Source organism: Rattus norvegicus, chromosome 4 (genome assembly GCF_021556685.1).
Source record: "Rattus norvegicus strain SHRSP/BbbUtx chromosome 4, alternate assembly SHRSP_T2T, whole genome shotgun sequence".
In the NCBI taxonomy this organism is placed as follows: domain Eukaryota; kingdom Metazoa; phylum Chordata; class Mammalia; order Rodentia; family Muridae; genus Rattus; species Rattus norvegicus.
This window is the reverse complement of record NC_141537.1, coordinates 36,057,818-36,081,998: the sequence shown is the minus strand read 5'-3', so window position 1 is coordinate 36,081,998 and position 24,181 is coordinate 36,057,818. Positions and strand designations below refer to the sequence as shown.

General features: G+C 40.6%; 1 pseudogene; it reads right to left on the bottom strand.

The window, feature by feature from the left end:
* Positions 1 to 11,469: 11,469 nt before the first annotated feature.
* Rps25-ps4 (ribosomal protein S25, pseudogene 4) lies at positions 11,470 to 11,891 on the bottom strand (annotated as a pseudogene).
* Between the last annotated feature and the right edge of the window lie 12,290 nt (positions 11,892 to 24,181).

Here is a 24,181-nt window from a genome sequence, read left to right as displayed (position 1 = left end):
CTACTGATTTGTTTGAGCTAATTTTATACCCCAACACTTTGCTGAAGTTGTTTATCAGGTTAAGTAGTTCTCTGGTGGAACTTTTGTGATCTCTTAAGTACACAATCATATCATCTGCAAATAGTGATATTTTGAATTCTTCCCTTCCAATTCGTATCCCTTTGACCTCCTTTCACTGTCTTATTGCTCTGGCTAGGACTTGGAGTACTATATTTAGTAAGTAGGGAGAGAGTGGGCAGCCTGGTCTAGTCCCTGATTTTAGTGGGATTGCTTCAAGTTTCTCTCCATTTACTTTGATGTTAGCTACTGGTTTGCTATATATTGCTTTTACTATGTTTAGATATGGGCCTTGAATTCCTGATCTTTACAGGACTTTTACCATGAAGGGGTGTTGAATTTTGTCAAATGCTTTCTCAGCATCTAATGAAATGATTACGTGGTTCTTATCTTTGAGTTTGTTTATATAGTGGATTACATTGATGGAATTTGTATATTAAACCATCTCTACATCCCTGGGATGAAGCCTACTTGTTCATGATGGATGATCGTTTTGTTGTGTTCTTGGATTCGGTTTGCAAGAATTTTTTTAATCTTTATTAACTTGAGTATTTCTTATTTACATTTCGAGAGTTATTCCTCTTCCCGGTTTCCTGGCCAACATCCCCCTCCCCCTCCCCTTCTCGATGGGCTTCCCCTCCCCATCCTCCCCCCATTACCACCCTCCCTCCAACAATGATGTTCACTGGGGGTTTAGTCTTCGCAGGACCAAGGGCTTCCCCTTCCACTGGTGCTCTTACTAGGCTATTCATTGCTACCTATGCGGTTGGAGCCCAGGGTCAGTCCATGTATAGTCTTTGAGTAATGGCTTAGGCCCTGAAAGGTCTGTTTGGTTAGTATTGTTGTTCATATGAGGTCTCGAGCCCCTTCAAGCTCTTTCAGTCCTTTCTAAGATTCCTTCAACGGGGGTCCTGTTCTTAGTTCAGTGAATTGCTGCTGGCATTTGCCTGTGCATTTGCTGTATTCTGGGTGTGTCTCTCAGGAGAGATCTACATCCGGTTTCTGTCGGCCTGCAGTTCTTTGCTTCATCCATCTTGTCTAATTGGGTGGCTGTATATGTATGGGCCACATGTGGGGCAGACTCTGAATGGGTGTTCCTTCTGCCTCTGTTCTAAACTTTGCCTCCCTATTCCCTGCCAAGGGTATTCTTGTTCCCCTTTTAAAGAAGGAGTGAAGCATTCGCATTTTGGTCATCCCTCTTGAGTTTCATGTGTTCTGTGCATCTAGGGTAATTCAAGCATTTGGGCTAATAGCCACTTATCAATGAGTGCATACCATGTGTGTTTTTCTGTGGTTGGGTTACCTCACTCAGGATGATACTTTCCAGTTCCAACCATTTGCCTATAAATTTCATAAAGGCATTGTTTTTGATAGCTGAGTAATATTCCATTGTGTAGATGTACCACATAATCTGTACCCATTCCTCTGCTGAAGGGCATCTGGGTTCTTTCCAGCTTCTGGTTATTATAAATAAGGCTGCTATGAACATAGTGGACCATGTGTCTTTGTTATATGTTGGGGCATCTTTTGGGTATATGCCCAAGAGAGGTATAGCTGGATCCTCAGGTAGTTCAATGTCCAATATTCTGAGGAACCTCCAGACTGATTTCCAGAATGGTTGTACCAGTCTGCAATCCCACCAACAATGGAGGAGTGTTCCCCTTTCTCCACATCCTCGCCAGCATTTGCTGTCACCTGAGTTTTTGATCTTAGCCATTCTCACTGGTGAAATCTGGTGAGGTGAAATCTCAGGGTTGTTTTGATTTGGTTTCAAGAATTTTATTGAGAATTTTTGCATCAGTATTGATAAGGGCCATTGGTCTGAAGTTCTCTTTCTTTGTTGAGTCTTTGTGTGACTTTGGTATAAGAGTAATTGTGGATTCATAGAAGGAATTTGCCAGTGCTCCGTCTCTTCCTATTATGTGGAATAGTTTGGACAGTATTGGTATGACATCTTCAATAAAGGTCTGATAAAATTCTGCACTAAACCCATCTGGTCCTGGGATCTTTTTGGTTGGGAGAATTTTAATAACTGCTTCTATTTCCTTAGGAGTTATGGGATTGTTTAGATAGCTTATTTACTCCTGATTTAACTCTGGAACTGTTATCTGTCTAGAAAATTGTCCATTTCCTCCAGAATTTCCAGTTTTGTTTAATATAGGCTTTTGTAGTTGGATCTGATGATTTTTTTTTATTTCTTCAGATTCTGTTGTTATGTTTCCCTTCAATTTCTGATTTTCTTAATTTGGACACACTCTCTGTGACCTCTGGTTAATCTGACTAAGGGTTTATCTTGTTGATTTTCTCAAAAAAAAAAAAAAAACCCAGTTCCTGGTTTTGATGATTGTTTATATAGTCCTTATCGTTTCTGCTTGGTTGATTTCAGCCCTGAGTTTGATTATTTCCTGCCTTCTACTCCTCTTGGGTTTAATTATTTCTTTAGGTTCTAGAGCTTTTACATGTGCCGTCAAGCTGCTGACATATGTTCTCTCCTGTTTCATTTTGCAGGCACTCAGAACTATGAGTTTTCCTCTTAGTACTGCTTTCATTGTGTCCCATAAGTTTGGGTAGTTATGACTTCATTTTCATTAAATTCTAAGAAGTCTTTAATTTCTTTTTTATTTCTTTCTTGATCAAGTTATCATTGAGTAGAGCATTGTTCAGCTTCCATGTGTATGTGGGCATTCTGTTGTTTTTGTTGTTATTGAAGACAAGCCTTTGTCTGTGGTGATCTGATAGGATGTATGAGATTATTTCTATCTTCTTGTATCTGTTGAGGCCTTTTTTGTGACTGACTTCCTGGTCAGTTTTGGAGAAGCTACATGAGGTGCTGAGAGGAAGTTATACTCTTTTGTTTTAGGATAAAATGTTCTATAAATATCTGTTAAAACCATTTGGTTCATAACTTCTGTTAGTTTCTCTGTGTCTCTGTTTAGTTTCTGTTTCCATGCTCTGTCCATGGATGAGAGTGGGGTTTTGAAGTCTCCCACTATTACTATGTGAGATGCAATGTGTGCTTTGAGCTTCAGTAAGGTTTCTTTTATGTATGTAGGTGTCCTTGCATTTGGAGCATAGATATTCAAGATTGAGAGTTCATCTTGGTGGATTTTTCCTTTGATGAATATGAAATATCTTTTTTTTATATAAGTTTTGGTTGAAAGTCGATTTCATTCAATATTTGAATGGCTATTCCAGCTTGTTTCTTCAGACCATTTGCTTGGAAAATTGTTTTCCAGCCTTTTACTCTGAGCTATTATCTATCTTTGTCACTGGGGTATGTTTCCTGTATGCAGCAAAATGCTGGGTCCTCTTTCCATATCCAGTCTGTTAGTCTTTGTCTTTTTATTGGGGAATTGAGTCCATTAATGTTAATAAATATTAAAGAATAGTGATTGTTGTTTTCTGTTATTTTTGTTGTTAGATATGGAATTATGTTTGCGTGCCTCTCTTCTTTTGGTTTCATTGCAAGAAGATTAATTTTTTGCTTTTTCTAGTGTGTACATTTTCTCCTTGTGTTGGAGTTTTCCATCTATTATCCTTTGTAGGGCTGGATTTGTGGAAAGATAATGTGTAAATTTGGTTTTGTCATGGAATATCTCGGTTTCTCCATCTATGTTAATTGAGAGTTTTGCTGGATATAGTAGCCTGGGCTGGCATTTGTGTTCTCTTAGGGTCTATATGATATCTGCATGGGATCTTCTGGATTTCATAGCCTTTGGTTAGAAGTCTGGTATAATTCTGATAGGTCTGCCTTTATATGTTATTTGACCTATTTCCATTACTGCTTTTAATTTCTGTACATTTGGTATGCAATATATAATGGGAGGAATTTCTCTTTTTTTAAGATTTATTTACTTATTTATTTTATGTATGTGAGTACACTGTCACTGTCTTCAGGCACACCAGAAGAGGGCATCTGATCCCATTTCAGATGGTTGTGAGCCACCATGTAGGTGCTGGGAATAGAACTCAGGACCTCTGGAAGAGCAGTCAGTGCCCCGAGCCATCTCTTCAGCCCAAGTAGTTTCTTTTCTGGTCCAATCTATGTGGAGTTCTGTAGGTTTCTTTATGGTCATGTCTTTTTTGGGTTAGGGAATTTTTCTTCTATAATTTTGCTGAAGATATTTACTGGCCCTTTAAGTTGGAAATCCTCACTCTCTTCTATATTTATTATCCTTAGTTTGATCTTCTCACTGTGTCCTGGATTTCCTGGATGTTTTAGACTAGGAGCTTTTTGCATTTTGCATTTTCTTTGACTGTTGTGTCAGTGTTTTCTTCTGCCCCTGAGATTCTCTCTTCTATCTTTTGTATTCTTTTAGTAATGTTTGTGTCTCTGACTCCTGATTTCTTTTCTAGGTTTTGTCTTCGTTTGTGATTTCTTTATTGTTTGTATTTCCATTTTCAGATCCTGAATGGTTTTGTTCAATTCCTTCACCTGTTTGATTGTGTTTTCTTGTAATTCTTTAAGGGATTTTTGTGTTTCCTCTTTAAGGGCTTCTACCTGTTTACTCTATATTGACCTGATTTTCTTTACAGGAGTTATTTATGTCCTTATTAATATCCTCTATCATCATCATGAGTTGTGATTTTAAATCAAAATCTTGTTTTTCCAGTTTGTTGGGGTGTCCAGTGCTTGCTATGTTGGTGGAACTGGGTTCTGATGATGTTAAGTGACCTGGTATCTACTGCTTAGGTTCTTGCCCTTGCCTCTTGCCATCGCTTATCTCTGGTGTTAGCTTGTCTTGCTGTCTCTGACAGTGGCTTGACCCTCCTGTAAGCCTGTATGTCAGCACTCTAGGAGACTGACTTTCTCACTCAGGGATCTGGGTACAGACAGAACTGCTCCTCAGTTCCTGTGTCCAGAGGGTTCCAGGCGGTTTTCTCTTGGGCCGGGAATGTGAACAGAAGTGGTGGTCCTACCTATGCTCTCAGGATTGTCCACACTTGTGAGAATCTAGCTCTGTCCCCATAGAAGAGCTGTGTCATAGGGTCAGCTCTGAGTGCAGGCTTATACCCCATTTTTAAATTGGATTATGTGGTATGTTGGTGTCTAACTTCTTGAACTCCTTATATAATTTGGATATTAGCCCTCTGTCATATATAGGGTTAGTAACGATCTTTTTCCAATCTGTCATTTTGCCCCATTAACCATATTCTTTGACTTTCAGATGCTCTTAAGTTTCATGAGGTTCCATTTATTAATTGTTGACCTTAGTGCCTGAGCCATTGGTGTTCTGTTCAGGGAGTCCTCTTCTATACTGACAAGTTCAAGGCTATTCTCCACTTTTCTGTTCTATTAGATTTAGTGTATCAGATTTTATGTTGAGGTCTTTGATCCCTTTACTCTTGAGTTTTTTGCAGCGTCATAACTAGGGATCTATTTGTATTTTTCTACATCCAGTTAAACCAACACTATTTGTTGAAGATGGCTTGGGCTTCTTCGTGAAAAATCAAGTGTCTTTAGGTGTGTGGATCTACTTTGGGGTCTTTTATTTGATTGCATTGATCCACCTGTCTGTTCCTACACCAATATCATGTGGTTTCCATTACTGTTGCTCTATAGTACAGCTTGAAGTCAAGGATGGTGGTTCCTTCAGTTTTTTTTTTTTATTGATCAGAATTGCTTTAGCTATCCTGGGTTTTTTGTTTTACTGTATGAAGTTGAGAATTGTTCTCTCAAGATCTGTGAAGAAGTACTGATGGGACTTGCATTGAATCTGTTGATTGCTTTTGGTAAGATGGCCAGTTTCACTATGCTAATCCTACCAATCCTTACTTTTCATGTTTCAACTACATTATCTTGATTTCACAAAGGGTAAGAAGGTATTGGTTAGTGTATTAATGCACCTACTATGATTGAAGTATTGTATGAACTTTGAGTGATACTGTGGTCACAGTTTTCACCATTACATAGATTCATATGTACCAGCATGTTTATAAAGACTTAACTCTTGGCCAGTCAACTACACCACAAAGCCACAAACTTTCTCTTTTTGAGGCATCTGTTTTTCCTAGTGTTGAATACATTTTTCTGATGGCAGCAGGGCTTCCTGTATTAGTTGTATTAGTTGAATTTGTTCTTTGGCAGCTTCAAATGTGTATATAATACATACATATGCTTCTCATCTCTACTTCTCGTTTCTCTACTTCTCACCACCCTCCCTCTCTCTTCCCTACAAACTTCTTTCTCAAATTCATGTCTATTAGTTTTGGTTTTGCCAGCCGGTGAGAGTTTTAATTTTCATTTTGATGAAGTGATATTCAGAATCTGAAAAAATCTCTTCTGTCTACTTTCCAATGAGATTATGTGCTTTACTCTTGAATTTTGAAGTCCTTTACACATTCTATATATTGGCTCTGTGTTACTTTTGTGGTTTGGAAATTTTTACGTGCCATCTGTAGCACACTTTCTATCCTCTTTATAGAATCATTTGTAGAGTGACAGCTTTGAATTTTTATGGGATCTAGCCTATCAGATTTTGCTATAAGGATCAAGTATGCAGATTTTCTCCTCTAGTGTAAGCATTCTTATCTTAAGCAAAACAATCCAGATGTTAGCTGTCGAATCTCCCCAACAGCTACATTTATTTGGTGTTATTTTGTCCTTCTAAGAAATGTATAGGGTCAAACCCTAAATCAGTTGCTCTCTAACCTACCATCCTGGAAATCCAGGGTAGAGAGGCTCATTTTTCAAAAGACACAGAGAGTTAAAGTGGTGTGCTAGTGTTTGAAATACTACTAGAGGGTGCTGACTGCACTCCTACTGGGTGTTAGCTTTTCTGGTTTTAGAGAAGCATAATCAATAAAGCTGGGTTCCTTTTATGAAGGAGCTAAAAAAATCAATGCAAGAGAATGACATCAGAAACGCATGAAAACTCACCACTTCTCCATTTGACATAAAATGACAGTTTTCTCAAAGTCATCAGGCACTTATTGAACAGTGTATACTAGCCATTATAGACATGAAAGCTAGCCTGTGCATAGGTCCTTTTCTGAGAAGCTTAGTTTCAAAAAGAAAGAGAGAGAGAGAGAGAGAGAGAGAGAGAGATAAGAATCAGGCATAACATGAGAATAAAATGATTGATTGATAGAAAAAAAAGCAATGCACTTGAAATTGGAAGAATCTCCATTTTCATAAATGCTACCTGCGTGAATTTGGGTAAATTACCTCTATCTGTTGTTAAGCCTCAGACATCTCGCTTGAAAAAAGGAAAAGTTAACGCATTATTCAAGGTTTCTGTATGAGAATTAAGCTAGCACACCTGAGACAGTCTTCATAAAGTCAACAATATTTGGTGACGGATAGGAAATGAAGTGTTGAGAAGAGTATGTGCAAGGACCCAGGTGTCTGGCCTCTTGAAGGACACCTGAGATGTTGTCATCTTGTCATATGTCTATGGATTCATTCTAATTTATTTGTTTGTTTTCCATGCTCATTGAGCAACTACAGACTGCATACACACACTAGAGGACTGCTTTCTTGGGTACATTTGGCCAGTGGTGGAGGCAAAATAGAAGGTGTGAAAGAGGAGAAGCAACTGTGGCCCAGCAGTCTAAAGGTGAACACAGAAAATATAAAGCTGGAGAATAATCCAAAGCTAGGACTCAAGTTAAGTCTGAAAATGCCTAGTCATTGGCAAGTTTGGTGACATAAGTTACAATGTTTCAAGATGTACAAGTGAGCAGTAGAAATTTCAGAACTTGGGGATGGCTCAGCAGTGAAGAACCCTAGTTGCTTTTCTAGAAGTCCTGAGTTCAATTCCCAGCAACCACAGCGTAGTTCAAAACCATGGATAGGGAAATCTGATGCCCTCTTCTGGCATGCATATGCATATGCAGCAGAACACTCATGTAATTACATAATCAAAAATTAAAATAAATAAATAAAGATACTTCTCAAAAAGATCAAAACTTTTCTATAAGCTCAATGGGTAAAGGTGTTCGCTGACAAATCTGTCCACCTAAGTTCAGTCCCTAGAACAAACATGGTAGAGGATGAAGATGAGACCTTGCTCCTGAAGTTTGTACATAGCGTCACAGCACATAGGTACCCATGCATACAACGCGCAAACACACACACACACACACACACACACACACACACAGATACATACATACATACATACATACATACAGACATACATAGATAGATAAAGTCAATGAATAATTTCTAGTCTGTGAAACCTGAGCCCTTTCAGGCTGCAGTCTGAGCTCTCCTTTTTAATTCAACTCCAGTTTCTTTTCTTCTGCTATAGGTCCCCTTCAGAAAAGTGATGGACACATCTAAATGTGTAATCTATAAAGAAAAGTTCCACAGCAAACCATGCTCTTCTGGACTTGACTCAATGCCCCATACCCATAGAGTCTCATGTATGTCAAAGGTAATTTTCCATTAACAAAACCTCTTACCATGTATGAATCTATCAGATTCCTTTACATTTTTTTGAATGAAGAAACTCACATGCAAGTTTCTGAGACATTTGACCAAAGTTCTCCAGCTAGTTAGTGGAAAATGTGAGGATTCTAATTCACTTCCCTTGACTCCTAAGCCAGCGCTTTCCCAAGTATTAATGGAGAAGAGCCAGTCTCCTCTCACCGCATCTGCCTTCTACAATCAGCTTTGTAGGCTGAGTGGTTCAATATTCTGAAAAGCTTAGAGAAACTACCTAAATGTTATAAAGTTCTGGGAAAAAATGGATGCTACCTAGAAAGAAATTGCATGTGAACTCTTAGAGTGGGCTAAGCTATCAATTTGTGCCTCCAAAAGACAGGGTGGCACTGAGACTTTTCATCCCTTAATGGTTTAACATTCGATCAATATTTTGTTTTGTATTTATGAGAATGGCATTGTCAACTTAACTGCCAAGCATATGCACTTCCACTCATTTGTTTGATTTCTTCAGGAAATGTCAGAGTTAATTTTTAAAGTGTGGTATATATGATCAGTCTGAAATTACTGAGGACCTCAAGAGATAGGAATCTGAGACTTGGAACTGAAAAACCCCAGCCCTACTTTGCTCTTGTTGTCACAGAACAAAGAAAATATGGTTAGAATGACCCTGTGTAGATCTTCAATTGTTTTTTTTCTGTGGAGAACAATTTGCTATTATCTCTTGTCTCTAGTAGCTGTCATCTGCCCAGGGAATTGATTAATAGAGTGTATAAAGTGAGGGCATCTGTGAATTAGCCAGTGATTCAGACCTATTAGAAGGTCACATCTCATTTTTTATGCCTCATTTGGAAATTTGAAATGTTAACAATGTAGGGAGCCCAATACAAATTACTTTTTAGCCATTAATTTAATACTGACTTCATAATTTAAGGATAAATGCATTCCTGATTATTCCTTAAACCTTTAAATTCCTTATAAACATTGTGCTGTTATTTTCTTAAGGCAACACTTGTAACTAATTTTAAAAGGATTTCAGTTATTACTTGTTCCCACTGAAAATTAGTTAAATCAAATCCTTTATATTTTAACTTGCACTTACCAACTTAACATAGCTGATGGTCATTCACATAATGCTTCCTCTCAGCATGCTCAGAAGTGAAACCTGGGAATAAGGTTATTACCCGGATGACAATGTATCCAACAATGAATCAGTAGATTTTATTTTCAAAAGGGAAGATGAGAAATGGTAACTGCAGGAAATTAACAGTCTTTGCCATATCCAAGTTGCCTCTGTTGAATTAAGCTGGTGCCTGGTCCTTCCTAACCTTAGTCTCTTCCCCTGTGGTACAGCTCCTGTTCGTAAGTTTCCTAGCTTACACCTAGCTGGGTTTCCTACGTGCTTATATATTTCTGATAGAACAGGATTACAGGGATTGCCACTCACTCAAAGCAGTGAACTATGGTATGTAGTGATTTTCTTCAGAGCTATTTTAATACAGGTCTTAAAATGTGGTGGATTTTCAAACCTATCATTCTCTGAAGTGGTCATGGTTTCAGAAAACTAAGGAACATGACAGAAATTGGAAAACTAAGGTGAGGTCAAAATTCATCATTTTAAAAACAAAGTCCTCACTAAAGCTACCACGATTGTCTTAGTTTTGAAGGGTATTCTGGTGCCAGACTTGGGCCGTGAAAGGAAAGCTTTATGTAACAGTGGACGAGTTTATTTTACAGCTATATACATTTAACCACAAATCAGACTTAACCCAGAAAAACCAGCCTATTTTCTTAAAGGCCTTTGATATTTTCTAAAAGATCACATTTCCAAATTACTTTTAGCTCAGGGGATTTTTTTCTCTATCAATTTTGCTTGGCATTTGAAAAAGTTATTTCTTATGGTAGCTTAATAAATCTTTCATTTTTTTCTCTATCAATAACCTGAGCTCAAATACAGGAATGAGAAGCAAGGTAGATTGCGAAAGGCAAGGAGGACTAAAGCAAGGGTAAAGGATAATAGAACGGTGAGTTTCCGCTCCTATGTCCCAAATGAGTCTTCATTTTTAAAATATACATCATTCAAACCACTCTCCATCATCCTTCCCAACTTCTATCTCAATGGGAATTTGACACATTGTTCTCAGGGATTTTTGCTGCTATTTCATATTTTTAAATATGATAATTAAAACATTCAATTTTATTTTTTAAAGGATCACTTTTCTAGACTCAGCAAGAGATAGACGGCATTTGTGGGGTTGTCCTCACTTCCTTTCTGAATGGTCGGTGGCCTGCAGGTATATACACCCTGACCTGGTGTAACTGAGGGTATCCGGAGACTATGCACCATTGTCTGTATGAACATGTAGCATAAAGGGAGAACATGTGTCTCCCTTTCTAAGGGAGAGCTCAAGACGTTCTCATTAGGGTCCCAACAGCATCTACAGTTCCAACCAGACTTTCAAATGTATCCTCTGCTCTTTTCTGAATTCTTAAGGATTCCACTCTTCCTTTGAAGAAACAGTCCCTCCCTCCAAGGCTCCATTCTGTGTCTGTGAGAGACATGGTGGGAAACCAGAGAAACCAGGATGGAAATGGTAGATGGCAAACAGAGAGAAGATCCAAAGGTCAAAATGTGCGGTCTCTTCTGAGGGCAGCCTCCTGCCAGACTCACTTCGTGAGATTTGTTTCTCTTAGGGGAATGGTGTTTCTGCTTATAAAGTGTATTCGGGACCCAGTTCATCAAGATGTATATTGAGGGACGGGGAGCTGGAGATGCAGTGCTATTGGAAGAGCTCTTGCCTAACTAACATGGACACAGCTTAGCTCCCATCCTCAACAACCCCTAAAGCTGGACATGATGTGTATATATTTTTAACATTAGCAGCAGCAAGAGGTGAACGCAATAGGCAGGTGATTCAGAAACCCAAGGTCATTTTCTTTCTTCCTTCCTTCCTTCCTTCCTTCCTTCCTTCCTTCCTTCCTTCCTTTCTTCCTTTCTTCCTTTCTTTCTTTCTTCCTTTGACTCAATAAAGTTTAATTTTCCCAAATGTGCAGCTGATTGAATCTGTCCATGCATCTTCACCAGCAGCTGGGGCATCTCCACCCTTTGTTTCTGGTATAAATTACTTGGGCTCTGTGCTTTGAAACCAGCTTGATAAGTCCTTTACTAAGTAGCTCCTGAAGGGCTGCCCTGGCCAAGGAACCTCGAATCTTCAGTCTCTCGGAGACCACAGCTGGAGTAATAAGCTTATAGTTGGGAACTACCTTACAAAGTTTGTCGTAAGTAGCTTTGTCAAACAGGACGAGATTGTTCAGCTTGTCCCGAACTTTGCCTTTGGACCACTTCTTCTTTTTGGCCTTGCCACCAGATTTATTTACTGGGTTTTTGTCTTTTTTTGGCCGACTTTCCGGCATCTTTCCTCTTCTTGTCGTCTTTGGGTGGCATGGCAAAGTTCAGAGAGTAGTGCGGACCACTGCATCCACACTGAGATGTCGGGGAAAAAAGGCCAAAGGTCATTTTCTACTCCACAGTTAGTTCCCTTCCAGATGGTCGTACAATAGACTCTGTCTCAAAAAAATGTTTTGGGTAGAAACTCTGCATATACTTATACACAAAATTGTAAACTTTCTGGGAACAGGGGCCATTATTCCTTCTCTCTCATGCACCTTGTGTATAATAAACATACCATAAAAAATTTCACAAAGTTTTATTAAATAGAATGAAGCGTAAGAATTAGACATGTTGTATATTGTGTGTTTATCAGGACATTTGACATTTATTTAAAACCCTATTTTTCTGATGTATTAAACAACCAAAACCTCACTTGGGCTTCAAGAATAATACAAAATATCAAAGTCAATTAAATTTGCTGCTGAATTCTCCCTAGCAAAATCACATCCACTCCCACTAGGGTATTGTTTTTACCTATCATGAGAACTAACCTCATACATACTAGCCCGGGCAGGAGTGAGTCCAGAAAGACCAGCCCAAAGACCATGGAGAGGGTTTGACCTGCTGAGATTTCAGGAAGGGACATGTGCATTCTTCTATTTCATCATTAGCTGTAGTTGAAGTTTAACCTCGTCTATCCTCCTAACATTAAACTCGGATGAGTTTTGCTCCTGCAGCTTTCTTCCATTTCAAAGGGCAAAGATTCCGAGTAAGTACACTTTAAATTAAATATCTTTCCCCTGAGTATTGATGCAGAGAACAGAAACAACGAACAGGTGAGCTGGGAAGACTCAACAGAAGGAAATTAAAAGTGAAGGGAACATATGCAGGCCAAGCATTTTATCTTATCTCCTGGGCTTTTATTTATTGTTTGATGTTAGCAAAGTACTTACTCAGTACCCAGGTTATTCTGTGTCAGGCCTATGAAGTACACATAAGACACAACGGTGGCCTCCACCACTAGGGGAGACAAGCAAGCCATCTTTGATAACACAAGGGAAAGGAACATGAGTTTTAAGTGTAGTCACCATTCACACAGCGATATTTTAGTCACTGACAAGCTCTTGTAGGGCAGAGGTCTCATAGGACTCTATTACCCAGTGACAGTGACGTGAATCAATCTAAGTCAGTGTATTTCCTCCAGTGATAGGCATACCTAAGGATGAGTTTCTCAGACCATGCCCTGTTCATTATGCTTGCCTGCCATGGCTAACTGCAAGTTACTGGGTTTGACTGTGGAAGAATAATACCTTCTAACAGGAGACCTGGTAAAGTTTAATAAAAGAAATACTAAAATACTGGGTTCCAGTGCTTGTGAAAAGAAGTTTCTGGAGCCTCGATGCAGAGACAAGAAAGATTAAAATGAGGGTAACAATTCACCTTGGCCTTGTTTTGAAAGTAGACTCTACTGCAGGCTGCTGAGGCCTACTGCTCAGTGACATTGGGGGTGGTAGGTGGAGCACACCAAAGGTTGCAGAGTGTGGGGCCACCAGAAAAGAAGACGGAGGCAAATTATGTGTAAAAACTGAATGTGTAAAATGGTCACCAACTCAAAAGAAGTTTGGCTGACAACTTTTCTACTTTACAGTGGGTACTTGAAGAAATGGTCCTTTCCTTTTTTTTTAATGTTGTTTCCAGGGCTAGCTGGATGTGGGAAGGGCAGTACTGTTCTGTGGTTCTGGACAGAACCAGTACAACAGTGCCATGTGCTATGTTACTTGGCTATAATGTTCTAGGTTGGATGAAGTAAATACACTTTTAACTTATGATGTGTCACTATTTTTGATGGTTTTATTGGGTGCTAATCCCAATGGAAGTCAAGGCATAAAATTGGAATTGTCATGATGCACAATGTCAGAAACTTAGATGAACTCCCTGTGTTACTGCATATTAGAATTTGCTGAGTAACAATAAATTCACAGGGTATAGAGGTATCATTGATTGCAATTGACTAAGTAGTCCTGTCTTCCTTGTTAGCCTTGACCGATACAAACATGGGATTTTTTTATTCTAATCCTAATTATTAATGTCTTTATAGAGAGAGGTATGTATGTCAATTACAGAATGGCTGTGAAGGGTAAAAGAAGCTTAAAAGGCAGATAGAAGTACAAACGGAGTCTCTATAGGAATGCAACAAACTAGCCAGAAGCCTTCAGCAAGAAGCTGCTTTGGCTTCCATAAAAAAAGGTTACAGGGTCTAAATTCAGATAACAAAGCAAGGTGCCAGGGAGATTGGAGACCATTAGGTCTAGGCAGATAGATAGATACTAGGTCCACATAAGCAAACAGGATAATGGAAAATGGCAATTCGAGTAGACTTTGTCAACAGCAGGCTGGGTTGAGCTGAATGCTCTAGAATAACCAGAAGTTCTCTGCCAGTTTGTTCACTGACTCACAGAGATGGTCAGAAGTCAGGTTGGAAGCGTCTCTACCACAGTGTTAGAAATCTGCCTCTTTCTGGTGTCCAGGTGAGAGAGTGGCACCCTTCCCTTGGTTTAGTGTGTCTGATAAGCTCTCACTTTCCTGATATGGTTGTAATATGCCCATGTGCTTCTATAGCTCTGATTTACCCCCAGTGAATGCATGCACTGGATCTTTTCCAGTCCCAGGAAGGTGATTATCAGTCTGTGCCATGTGTGTGGTACCAGACCAATGGTGTCACTCACCTGACAACCAATGTGCAGAGTCATCCTCCATTTCTCAGGTAAAGACACAGTCCAGAAACCCACTGTTTTATAGGATATAGGATAACATAGGGTAGATCTCAGCCTGAGAATGTTGAGATCCCGCCTCTGAAATTTCAACAGAGGACAGAGTTTATCCAACCCTTCTTCAGTCTCAACATGTTAATTTTTGAACGGAAAATCATATTACTACCAACTAACTCCATCACTGTGACACTCACCCGCACTGTTGAGGCCACAGATTTATACCTCTAACCTTCAAATGCTTCAAACGCTAAGAGTCAATACTATTTTTTGACAAGGTCTCTCTACATAGCCCTGACTATCCTAGAGTTCACTATTTAAACCAGCCTGGTCTCAAGCTCACAGAGATTCACCTACATCTGCCTTCCAAGTGCTGGAAGCCTAATGGTTTCACACAGCCTAATGGTTTTTTGCTTGATTTTTGACAAAGAATTTAAAGTTGGTTGGGTAGGGAGGAGGAGAAAAAAAATGGAAGGATTTGGGGAAGGGGAAGATTGTGATGAAAATATATTTAAATTTAAAATTGTTTTAAATAATAAAAATATAATTTTAAAAACTTAAAAGATTTGGTTCCATAAAGACAAATTTATAGACACCCAGAGCAGCTCAGAAGTTGCCTAGAGAAGACTTGACTACAATGAACTCTGAAGAACTTGAGAATGGGAATTTCTGAGACTAGACAGTCGTGATGTTAACACGGCTCTCTAAATGGCTAAAACTACTTATACTGGCAAATCTTAAAATAACTATATTAAAAGTTTTAAAATTATTCAAAGTGGTTGTGATTTAACTTCTTGACAAACTGCTAATGAGAAACACCTTTACTCCTCACCTGCTTAGTAATCTCATTCTCACCAGCTCCCCCTGAGAACAGTCCACCCATTCGTGCAAGATAACCAAGAGAGGCTTCTGCCCTGAGGTGCCAGCTAGAAGACATTTCAATGTTTGGTGGGTTAAGGTCATAAAGTAAGGAAATTAAAAACATTGTTTTGTTATATAAGAGTTCAAATTATTTTACTCCTAGTCAAAATTAAAAGTACCATTCCCATCTGTATTAGTCAGGGTTCTTTAGAGTCACAGAACTGACGGAATGAAGATATATATAAAGGGAATTTATTAGGATGACTTACAGGCTACAGTCCAACGAACCCAGCAATGCCAACTGTGAAGGAAAGCCCAAGAATCTTGTAGTTGCTCAGTCCCACAAATCTGGGTGTTTCAGCTAGCCTTCTGTATGAGCTAGAATCCCAAAGAAGCAGGCTTCAGTGGGTGCTAGCAAAGTGAGAGGAAGCAGGCTAAGATCAAACCTGCTTAGGGTTGGGGGGAGAGAATGGAGGAGAGAGAGAGAGAGAGAGAGAGAGAGAGAGAGAGAGAGACCCACTTCCCTGCCCCTCCCACTTCATTCCCTCTGCCTCCAAAGATCCAAAGAACTTACTACTACAATTGGCCCATCCACCTTCCAAGGAGAGTTTTCTCCTTGTGGGTCTTCACCTCAGATCCCACCGGAACAGCTTTTTTCCATGAGAGATAAAGATTTGTGCTTTAGGGAAGAATGTTATTTGTTTTGAAAAACAAATAAACACAGAAATCTATCTCTGCAAGTTTTATGTTTAAAGCAAAATCTCCCCCACACTCTCTCGAAATATTCCTCCTCGGAGACTCCCGTGCCTACCAGCAAGCCTGGGCTCTGACCTAGATTCAGAGTCAAAAGCTCTATGAGCTGTTTTTCCAGCAGCCTGGAGGAGTGGGAACTGGGCTGCTTGATGTCTTGGTGGTCAGGACAGCTATCTACAACATCCAAAACATGATTTTCTGGGAATTTGACCACCTGCAGTCAACCATACTCTGGAAATTTTGTCATTTTCCTTGATTCTTTCAAAACACAGAGACCACAATGGTCTAGGTTTTCTTAGTTACTGTTGTTGCTCTCTACTACGCCTAATTTGGAAATTAATCTTTGCATTGAATACATATGTATAGGATAAACATGGTACACAGAGAGTCAACGCTATGCAAGATCCCAAGCATCCACTGCCAGCTCCGGGCTGTCTCCTCTGGGTATGGTAGGAGAGGGTGGGTGGCAGTACATTCTTTGCTCTCCATGAAGGTCTCTGAGCTGCTTCTGTACTTTCCAAGGAACTCAAACACTGTCTTACTGAGCACAATTAGCTGTAACTTTGACACTTTGACTTAGTCACAAAGTATACCATGTCTCTAGCCAAGGGAACTGAGCCATGAAGATGAATCCTGGTGTCACCACACTCAGTATGATAAACCACCCCATGTAGGCCCTGCAGGACATTTAATGTAAATCAACCAATCAACACGATAACTAATAGATTCCATGAAAGAAAACTTAAATGTGTGTATGTCTACCCATTCATTAAAGAAATACTTATTACATTGGGAATTATTTTAGGTACTAGGGATTAGACAGCACAGAGTAGAGGCTAATAAGAAAGTGTTCTTATTCAAGTACAAAGTCTTATCTGATGAGAAAAACAGATGAGAATGCAGAACAAGTAGAACACATATACACCAGTTAGAAAATAACCACTGTGAAGAAAAATACAACAGAGAAGAACAATCAAAAGATTAGAGAAAGTTGCATGGGAAGGTAACCTTTGAATAAAGACTGAGCAATGACAGTGTCTGGTCAGAGAACAACCACAGTGCAAGAAGCTTGAGGCAGGTATACTCCTCTTAGGTCTGAAGAATGGCAACATGGCCAGGGTGATGAGAATGGAGTAAGCAGCAGGAGGAGGGTGGTGGGGCTCTCAGAGACTGAGCTACCAACAATACATAGGCTGGATATAGTCCTGCACCCCACTCCACCCCAACCACCCCACCCCCACATAGGTAGCAGATGTGCAGCTTGGTCTTCAGGTGGATCCCGAACGACACACACAGGAACTGTCCCAAAAGCTGTTGCCTGTGCACGGGATATGTTCTAGCTTGACTGCCTTGTCTGGCATCAGTGGGAGAGGATGTGCCTAGCCCTGCAGTGACTGATGTGCCTGAGTAGGAGGAATACACAGGGGAACCCCACCCTCTCAGAGGAGAAGGGGGAGGGGAGATGGGGGAAAGGATTGTTGGAAGGGGGTCTGGGAAGGGTAATGGGATGTAATGTGAATTTACAGAAAGAAAAGGAGGAGGTCAGAGAGGTCAAGAGGAAGGGCTGCACTGACCAGGAGGGCTTTAAGTTTTGCTGTAGGCGTGAAAAGCCACTAACGGTCAGAATGGACTTATTTTGTCGGCATGACTCTGGTTGTTTAGAAGAACAGACTGTAGGAAGGAAAGACGAGAAGCACAAACATCAGAGGAGGGTTCACTTTGTCTGATTTTTCAAGATCCAGATTAAAGATAAAAATGACAGGAACCGGATGTAGATCTCTCCTGAGAGACACAGCCAGAATACAGCAAATACAGAGGCGAATGCCAGCAGCAAACCACTGAACTGAGAATAGGACCCCCGTTGAAGGAATCAGAGAAAGAACTGGAAGAGCTCGAAGGGGCTCAAGACCCCTTATGAACAACAATGCCAAGCAACCAGAGCTTCCAGGGACTAAGCCACTACCTAAAGACTATACATGGACTGACCCTGGACTCTGACCTCATAGGTAGCAATGAATATCCTAGTAAGAGCACCAGTGGAAGGAGAAGCCCTGGGTCCTGCTAAGACTGAACCCCCAGTGAACTAGATTGTTGGGGGGAGGGCGGCAATGGGGGGAGGATGGGGAGGGGAACACCCATAAAGAAGAGGAGGGGGAGGGGTTAGGGGGATGTTTGCCCAGAAACCGGGAAAGGGAATAACACTCGAAATGTAAATAAGAAATACTCAAGTTAATAAAAAAAAATGACTTGAATCAGTACAGTGGGAGTAAATGTGCTAAGATTTCAAACTGTCCAGCCAAACATCCCATTTACTTTTAGCCAAGACTAACAAGTAAAAGAAAGCGGGTTTCTGTCCCACTTCCACCCTTACCCTTACTCCAGGAGAAGGTGAATCAACTTCTGTTCTGGTTAAATTAATTATAACATGATCAGTAAAGCAATAGTCAAAGGGGTAATGATATCAGTTAGATGAGTAAACATTAATACAATTTCCTGTAGCAAGCACAGAGGAAAAGCTATAATTTCCCGCACCTTGAAAGCAAACAGGCAGCAGAGGCTCAAGGTTAAGGACCATATAGCAATAAAATAGTGTCTCTCAGGGATTTTTTTTTTTTACAAATAAACTAGCTAGCATATGCTTTATAATGTTGATTTGCATAGAAGATAGAACTCTAACGGGAAAACGAAAAGCAAATAGCAGGAAGCAACTTCATTTATAGCAGATAGCTGGTTTACAATGGACTCCAGACTTCTACCCCAACCCTGAAGGAGATACAAAAGCTGGCTCTTGGGAGGACAGAACACTGGGGCTGAGAGGCTCTTGATTCTTTCAAGGTTCCTTTATACAATACCAAATCTATCATCAACTTTAACTCTGCCCAAGGCTGAATCAAATAATCTGACTTTTATGATTTTTAGGTGTATGACATAGCTGGGTCAAGCCATGAGAACAGGGCTCGAAGATCAAGGAATGACTGAGTTCTCTCATTGGCAGTTTAAATTGGGGCAACTGAAAAGATCGGAACAGTTAGCAAGCATGGGAAGGGAAACAAGGAAAAGCAGCTGAGCTGTGTTAGTGGAGGGAAAGAAAGTATTATGGACAGACAGGAGTCCTGAGGGTCCCCTGTGTGTTCGCCATGAAGGGTGCCCTGTGTCAGACATGATCTCAACTTCCTTCCCCCATTGCCAGAGGAATGTGGGCTAGAGGAGAGCTGAGTGAGTTAATTCCTTACAACGAAAGTGCCTTCAAGGCACTGAGAAAAATATAGAGGCTTCAATGAGCCCTCGATTCAAATTTATAATGGTAAGATAATTTCAAAATCGTTTTGTCTTCCAACTTGCCTTTCTCTCTTGTCCTTGATCTGTATATAAGAAACAATGTTCTAGGAAAGGGCGAACTTGCTCCCAATTAGTGGTTCTTATCCACAAAGATGAGGCTAGCCGAAGAGTCTCTTCCTCTCATAACCATTCTCATCAGATGAACTGCACCCGACATGCACTCTCTTTGGTGAACTGTACCCTTCTAAGTACAATTGTACACCACTGGCCAACTCGTAAGGATAGCGTAAACAATAGGGTGGTTAGATATTAGTTCACCAAAATTTTATATGTGTTGGAACCTGTGCTGAGAGGTTTGTGTACTACATTACTATTATTAATCCTCAGAATTGGAGACTATTTTTTTATTCACATTTCAAGAAAGGAGTTCATGAACTAAAGAAGCTGTGTGACACACACTGTGTCACATAGCTAGTAACAACCAGAGTCTCAACCTGGCTACGCTTCTGGCCAGGTGAGCCACTTCCATATTGCTCACCCACAGTGCAAAGCAGGAGGAGCAACTAAGACGTAGGAGGATGGGTTAAGGGTAAAAGTCAGCTAGGAGCGAGCCAAGATGGTGACTTCATGATGAGTACAGAGCTACTGAATCACAGGCACTCCCCCCTACCTGCTCCACTAAGATTTAGTAGAAATCCTCAATTTAATTCCAATTCTCTATTTAGCCTCAGTATTTAGATGCCTCACCGTCCTAGTATGACAGGCCAAAGAGGCTGGAAAAGAGAGATAAACAGGATCTGTCTGGATCCAGCTGCAGGGGACACACAGTCATTTTCTTCAGATCCCCCAATGACCCTATGTGGCTGTCATTTAACCTAATGGATTAATTTCCTTTCTGTCTACAAAACTATTCTGAATGCGTGGTAGCTATTCTTTCTTTAAACAGGCCATTTTGTAGTTGATTTCAAATCTAAATACACCTTGTTTCTCCAACTTCGTGCATGTGAATGCCCATACAGAACGTCAGAAAATACTGTTAAATATATTTGCTCATAAAAATTGTCTTGCATGATTATGCTTTTATGAAAATAATGAGAGTGACACCAAAAGTTTCTTGGCTCTGAGTGGCTAATTAGTAGCCCAGAGTCCTAGTTCTCAGGTAACAACCCAAGACATTGAATTATTCATGGATAACTTCTCCAGATCCAGAGGCTGAGTGCGAGCCCCAGATGACTCCAGGGAAAACCCACTGGTGGTTCTCTGTGCATCTGGCTTAATTAACTATCTGGGAAAAAATGTGTTCTACATTTGCTCATAAAAATTACTCTGTGAGACAAAAGTTCAGCCAGCAATATAACTCCTGCCCCTGCTGACTGCTCCATCATTGCCTCCTTCCCACATCGTCTCCCTCGCAAGTTCACAGGGCATGCTGCGCATGTTAGGAGAAAACTGGAGCTGGAAGAACAAAACAGACAACAGGCACGATGTGCTTCTTTGTAGAAACAAAGACGCTGAGATGCTAAGGCCAAACCAAGCTCAGAGTCTACCTTACAACATGGCCGTATGGAGTCCAGCAAAATGGTTGACCATCCTCTTGCTTCTATGCTTCCTCCTCCTTCCAGTCCTTCCTGGAGAGCACCCAAGTTAGATAAGATGACCTGAAGAAAGTTGTTCATTCCTTTGGATTTAAAACTTCCCTGAAGTGTTCTCTTCTGTATCTACTTCACCTTAGTTAGCTACAGTTTGAACCTGAAACTCACTATCCAGACATTAAACATGACAGATTGATTTAAAAACAAGGTCCTCACAATCCTGCCTTCACTTCAGTTGTCAGCTAAGAGTTCCTGATGACACCAGGCTACTTACTGCATTTCTGTCTGACTTGCTGTTGATGTTAGGCTGGGCCCTACTCTAAGTTACTTTATATTGTGCAGTGGATTTTCAGGCTATGCCTTTGGCAAGGGACTCCATCACAAGTAATTTCACTCCCTCTTAACAGTAGGGGATGACTCTATGTTCTAGTGGATACATAACCAAAACCATCTGGCTGGCACCAGCCACATGGCACAGGATGGTAAATAACTTATTCCTGAGAGAGAAAAAAAGAGACCACCATAAACTTACCAAAGTTGGAGCTCTAGGAGGAGATGAATATACTAATATCAGGTCAGGAATAGCAGGCCTGAGATTCCATCAAACAGACAAAGAAAAGGTGCAATGTCCTCACCTAGACCCATGAAGAAGACATCTAACACAGATGTGAAAACACCAGCTGCTGATGTGACACTTGATAGCTCACTGTGTTTTAAGGGACTGACATGCCAAGAACTCCTGACTAACCTGGAGACTTTAACTCAGCTCTTCCCCTCTGTTGACATACCTATTCCAGTTGTGACTTTCTGTCCTTCTGCTCATCCTGTCTAACGGCCATCCACTCATTGACCCATTCATCTAGCTAGACTCAAGCCTGCTCTTCACCTGTGTAACCTCCAAGGTCCTGCCACTCACTGCTGCTGCTCTCTTTACCCCTGAGCTTTGACTCAGCTCTGGGGTTCAGCTCAACTCTGCAACAGCCCTCCAGCCAGGCTGGAGTTGCAATCTCCATCCTTACTTTCTTGCATCCAGTTAAACCTCTATGAAACTCCGGGAATGCTGCTGTGGCCTTTTTACCCCTTTTGCAAGCATTCTGTAATCTGAGCATACATGTTTGTACATATATCTGCTGTGTGATGGGCAATGTGTGCTCTAATAGTTAGCAGTTAAGATTAGAATAAAGAAACCTACGTTTGCTTTGGCAAGCTAACAATGAAAAATGAGACAACTTGACGAAATAGGAGCAACGAAGTCAGCATGGCTTGTGAATTTATTGCTATTCCCTGAATTCTGACACTGTGGAAAGACAAATGTGTCTGTGTACATTTCTCACTTCACGCAATCATAATACTTGGCTACAAGTTCCCTCTCCTCCAGGCTTGATAATTCCCTGAAGTACTCTCAGAACCCAAGGAAGTACTGTACGTTGAATTACAGTTCTGTTACAAACAGTGGGAGAACTCTGGAGTGATACCAAATGTACCATTTCCAAGTCCCAACCCAAGTTATTAAGGTATTCCAGGAATGTCTGTGTATTGTCACCAAGCAGGAAGTGTTCCCTGAGCATGGGAATACTGAGTTTTTATTGGTAGTTTTTGTATATATAACTTGATAACTGTTAGCTGTGTATCTGTATGACTCTCCATTCCTCCTCTGTGGTGGGTTAGGTTTGTGATGGACCTTTCTAGTGAGGGTCTCATGGTAAGGATGTTTAGAGACTCAACGTAAGCCAACACAATTAATATAAAAACCTGTCAGTTAGGAATCTTTACTGAAATTCTGCCAAAAAGAAACCAGAGTCAAGGGTTGGGGATTTAGCTCAGTGGTAGAGCGCTTGCCTAGCAAACGCAAGGCCCTGGGTTCGGTCCCCAGCTCCGAAAAATAGAAAAAATAGAAACCAGAGTCAAGCTATAGCCTCGATGGTTCAGTTCCTTGCATTATCTGCATTATAATAACTCTGACCCTCATACCTATCTCATATCTGACCCTCATATCTAATCCTAGGTAAGCCATCTCTTTATGTGGCTTACCTATGATTATCTCGTAGACTTTTCTAATTCATGACAAACCAAACCAAATTGAGCTTCCTCTAGCGTAATAAACAAACAACAACCATTCAGAAGCACTGAACCTTTAAATATGGCAGACAGTAGTAATGGATTCGTAGTGGGGACTTCACTCGCTGTCATTAAGGGAACAACCTATGTAAGATCGTCTTTACAGTTGGTGCTGGAAGTTGAAGCGAGAAAGAAGAAAAGGTGAATGTGAAGTTGGGATGAGAGAAAGGGCCAGGGGACCTGAAGCATGAAAACAAGCTGCATGAGCCCACCCTGGCCTCTTACTGTCTCCAGGCCTCCAGCTTGTCCAAGAGAAGCTGCCTACTGACCCTACACATGAGGCTCGTTTAGGAGCTACAGAAGCTGAAGAAACATCTGGCAGAAGCCCAAGGAACTCGATGCCTAACTTCTGTCCACATACCAATAAAGAAAAGACAACAGTAGCTGAAGGATACTCTGGTGCCTTCCATCAATCTTTCTACATTAAAAAAAAAAGGCTGTGTTTAACTTTTACCTTCCAAATGATGTGCAAAATGGTTCATGTAGCCTCTGCTAACTTTGAACTATTAAGGAAAGAGAATTCTGAAAACTGTAATTGTACTTCAGGTAAACTGATATACAAATAGCAATATAGAGCCAAAAATTGTTATTCCCCCTTCCATTCTTCTACACTTCATGGTTTGAACCCATTCTTTTGGGGGGAATGTGGTGATGGGAATCAAGCCCAGGGTCTCATGCATGCATTCTACCGAATATACACATCTCCATCTTCCTGGACTCTTGAGGTCATAAATACTGAAAAGTAAGCCGTCTTCTCCCACCTAATCTATAACCAGTCACCATCATTTAACAGTTCTGGTAGTTCGGTCTCTTGGTAGTGGTTGGTCCACATCACTGTCACTAGGGGATTCATTTATGCTGCTGTTGCTTGACACCCTCTTGGCTGAATCTCCCATGCCAAGTTCAGAAAAGATAAAGTCTAATATCGTCTCCAAAGCTTACATTGCTCATCACCATCTGGTTACTGCTCACT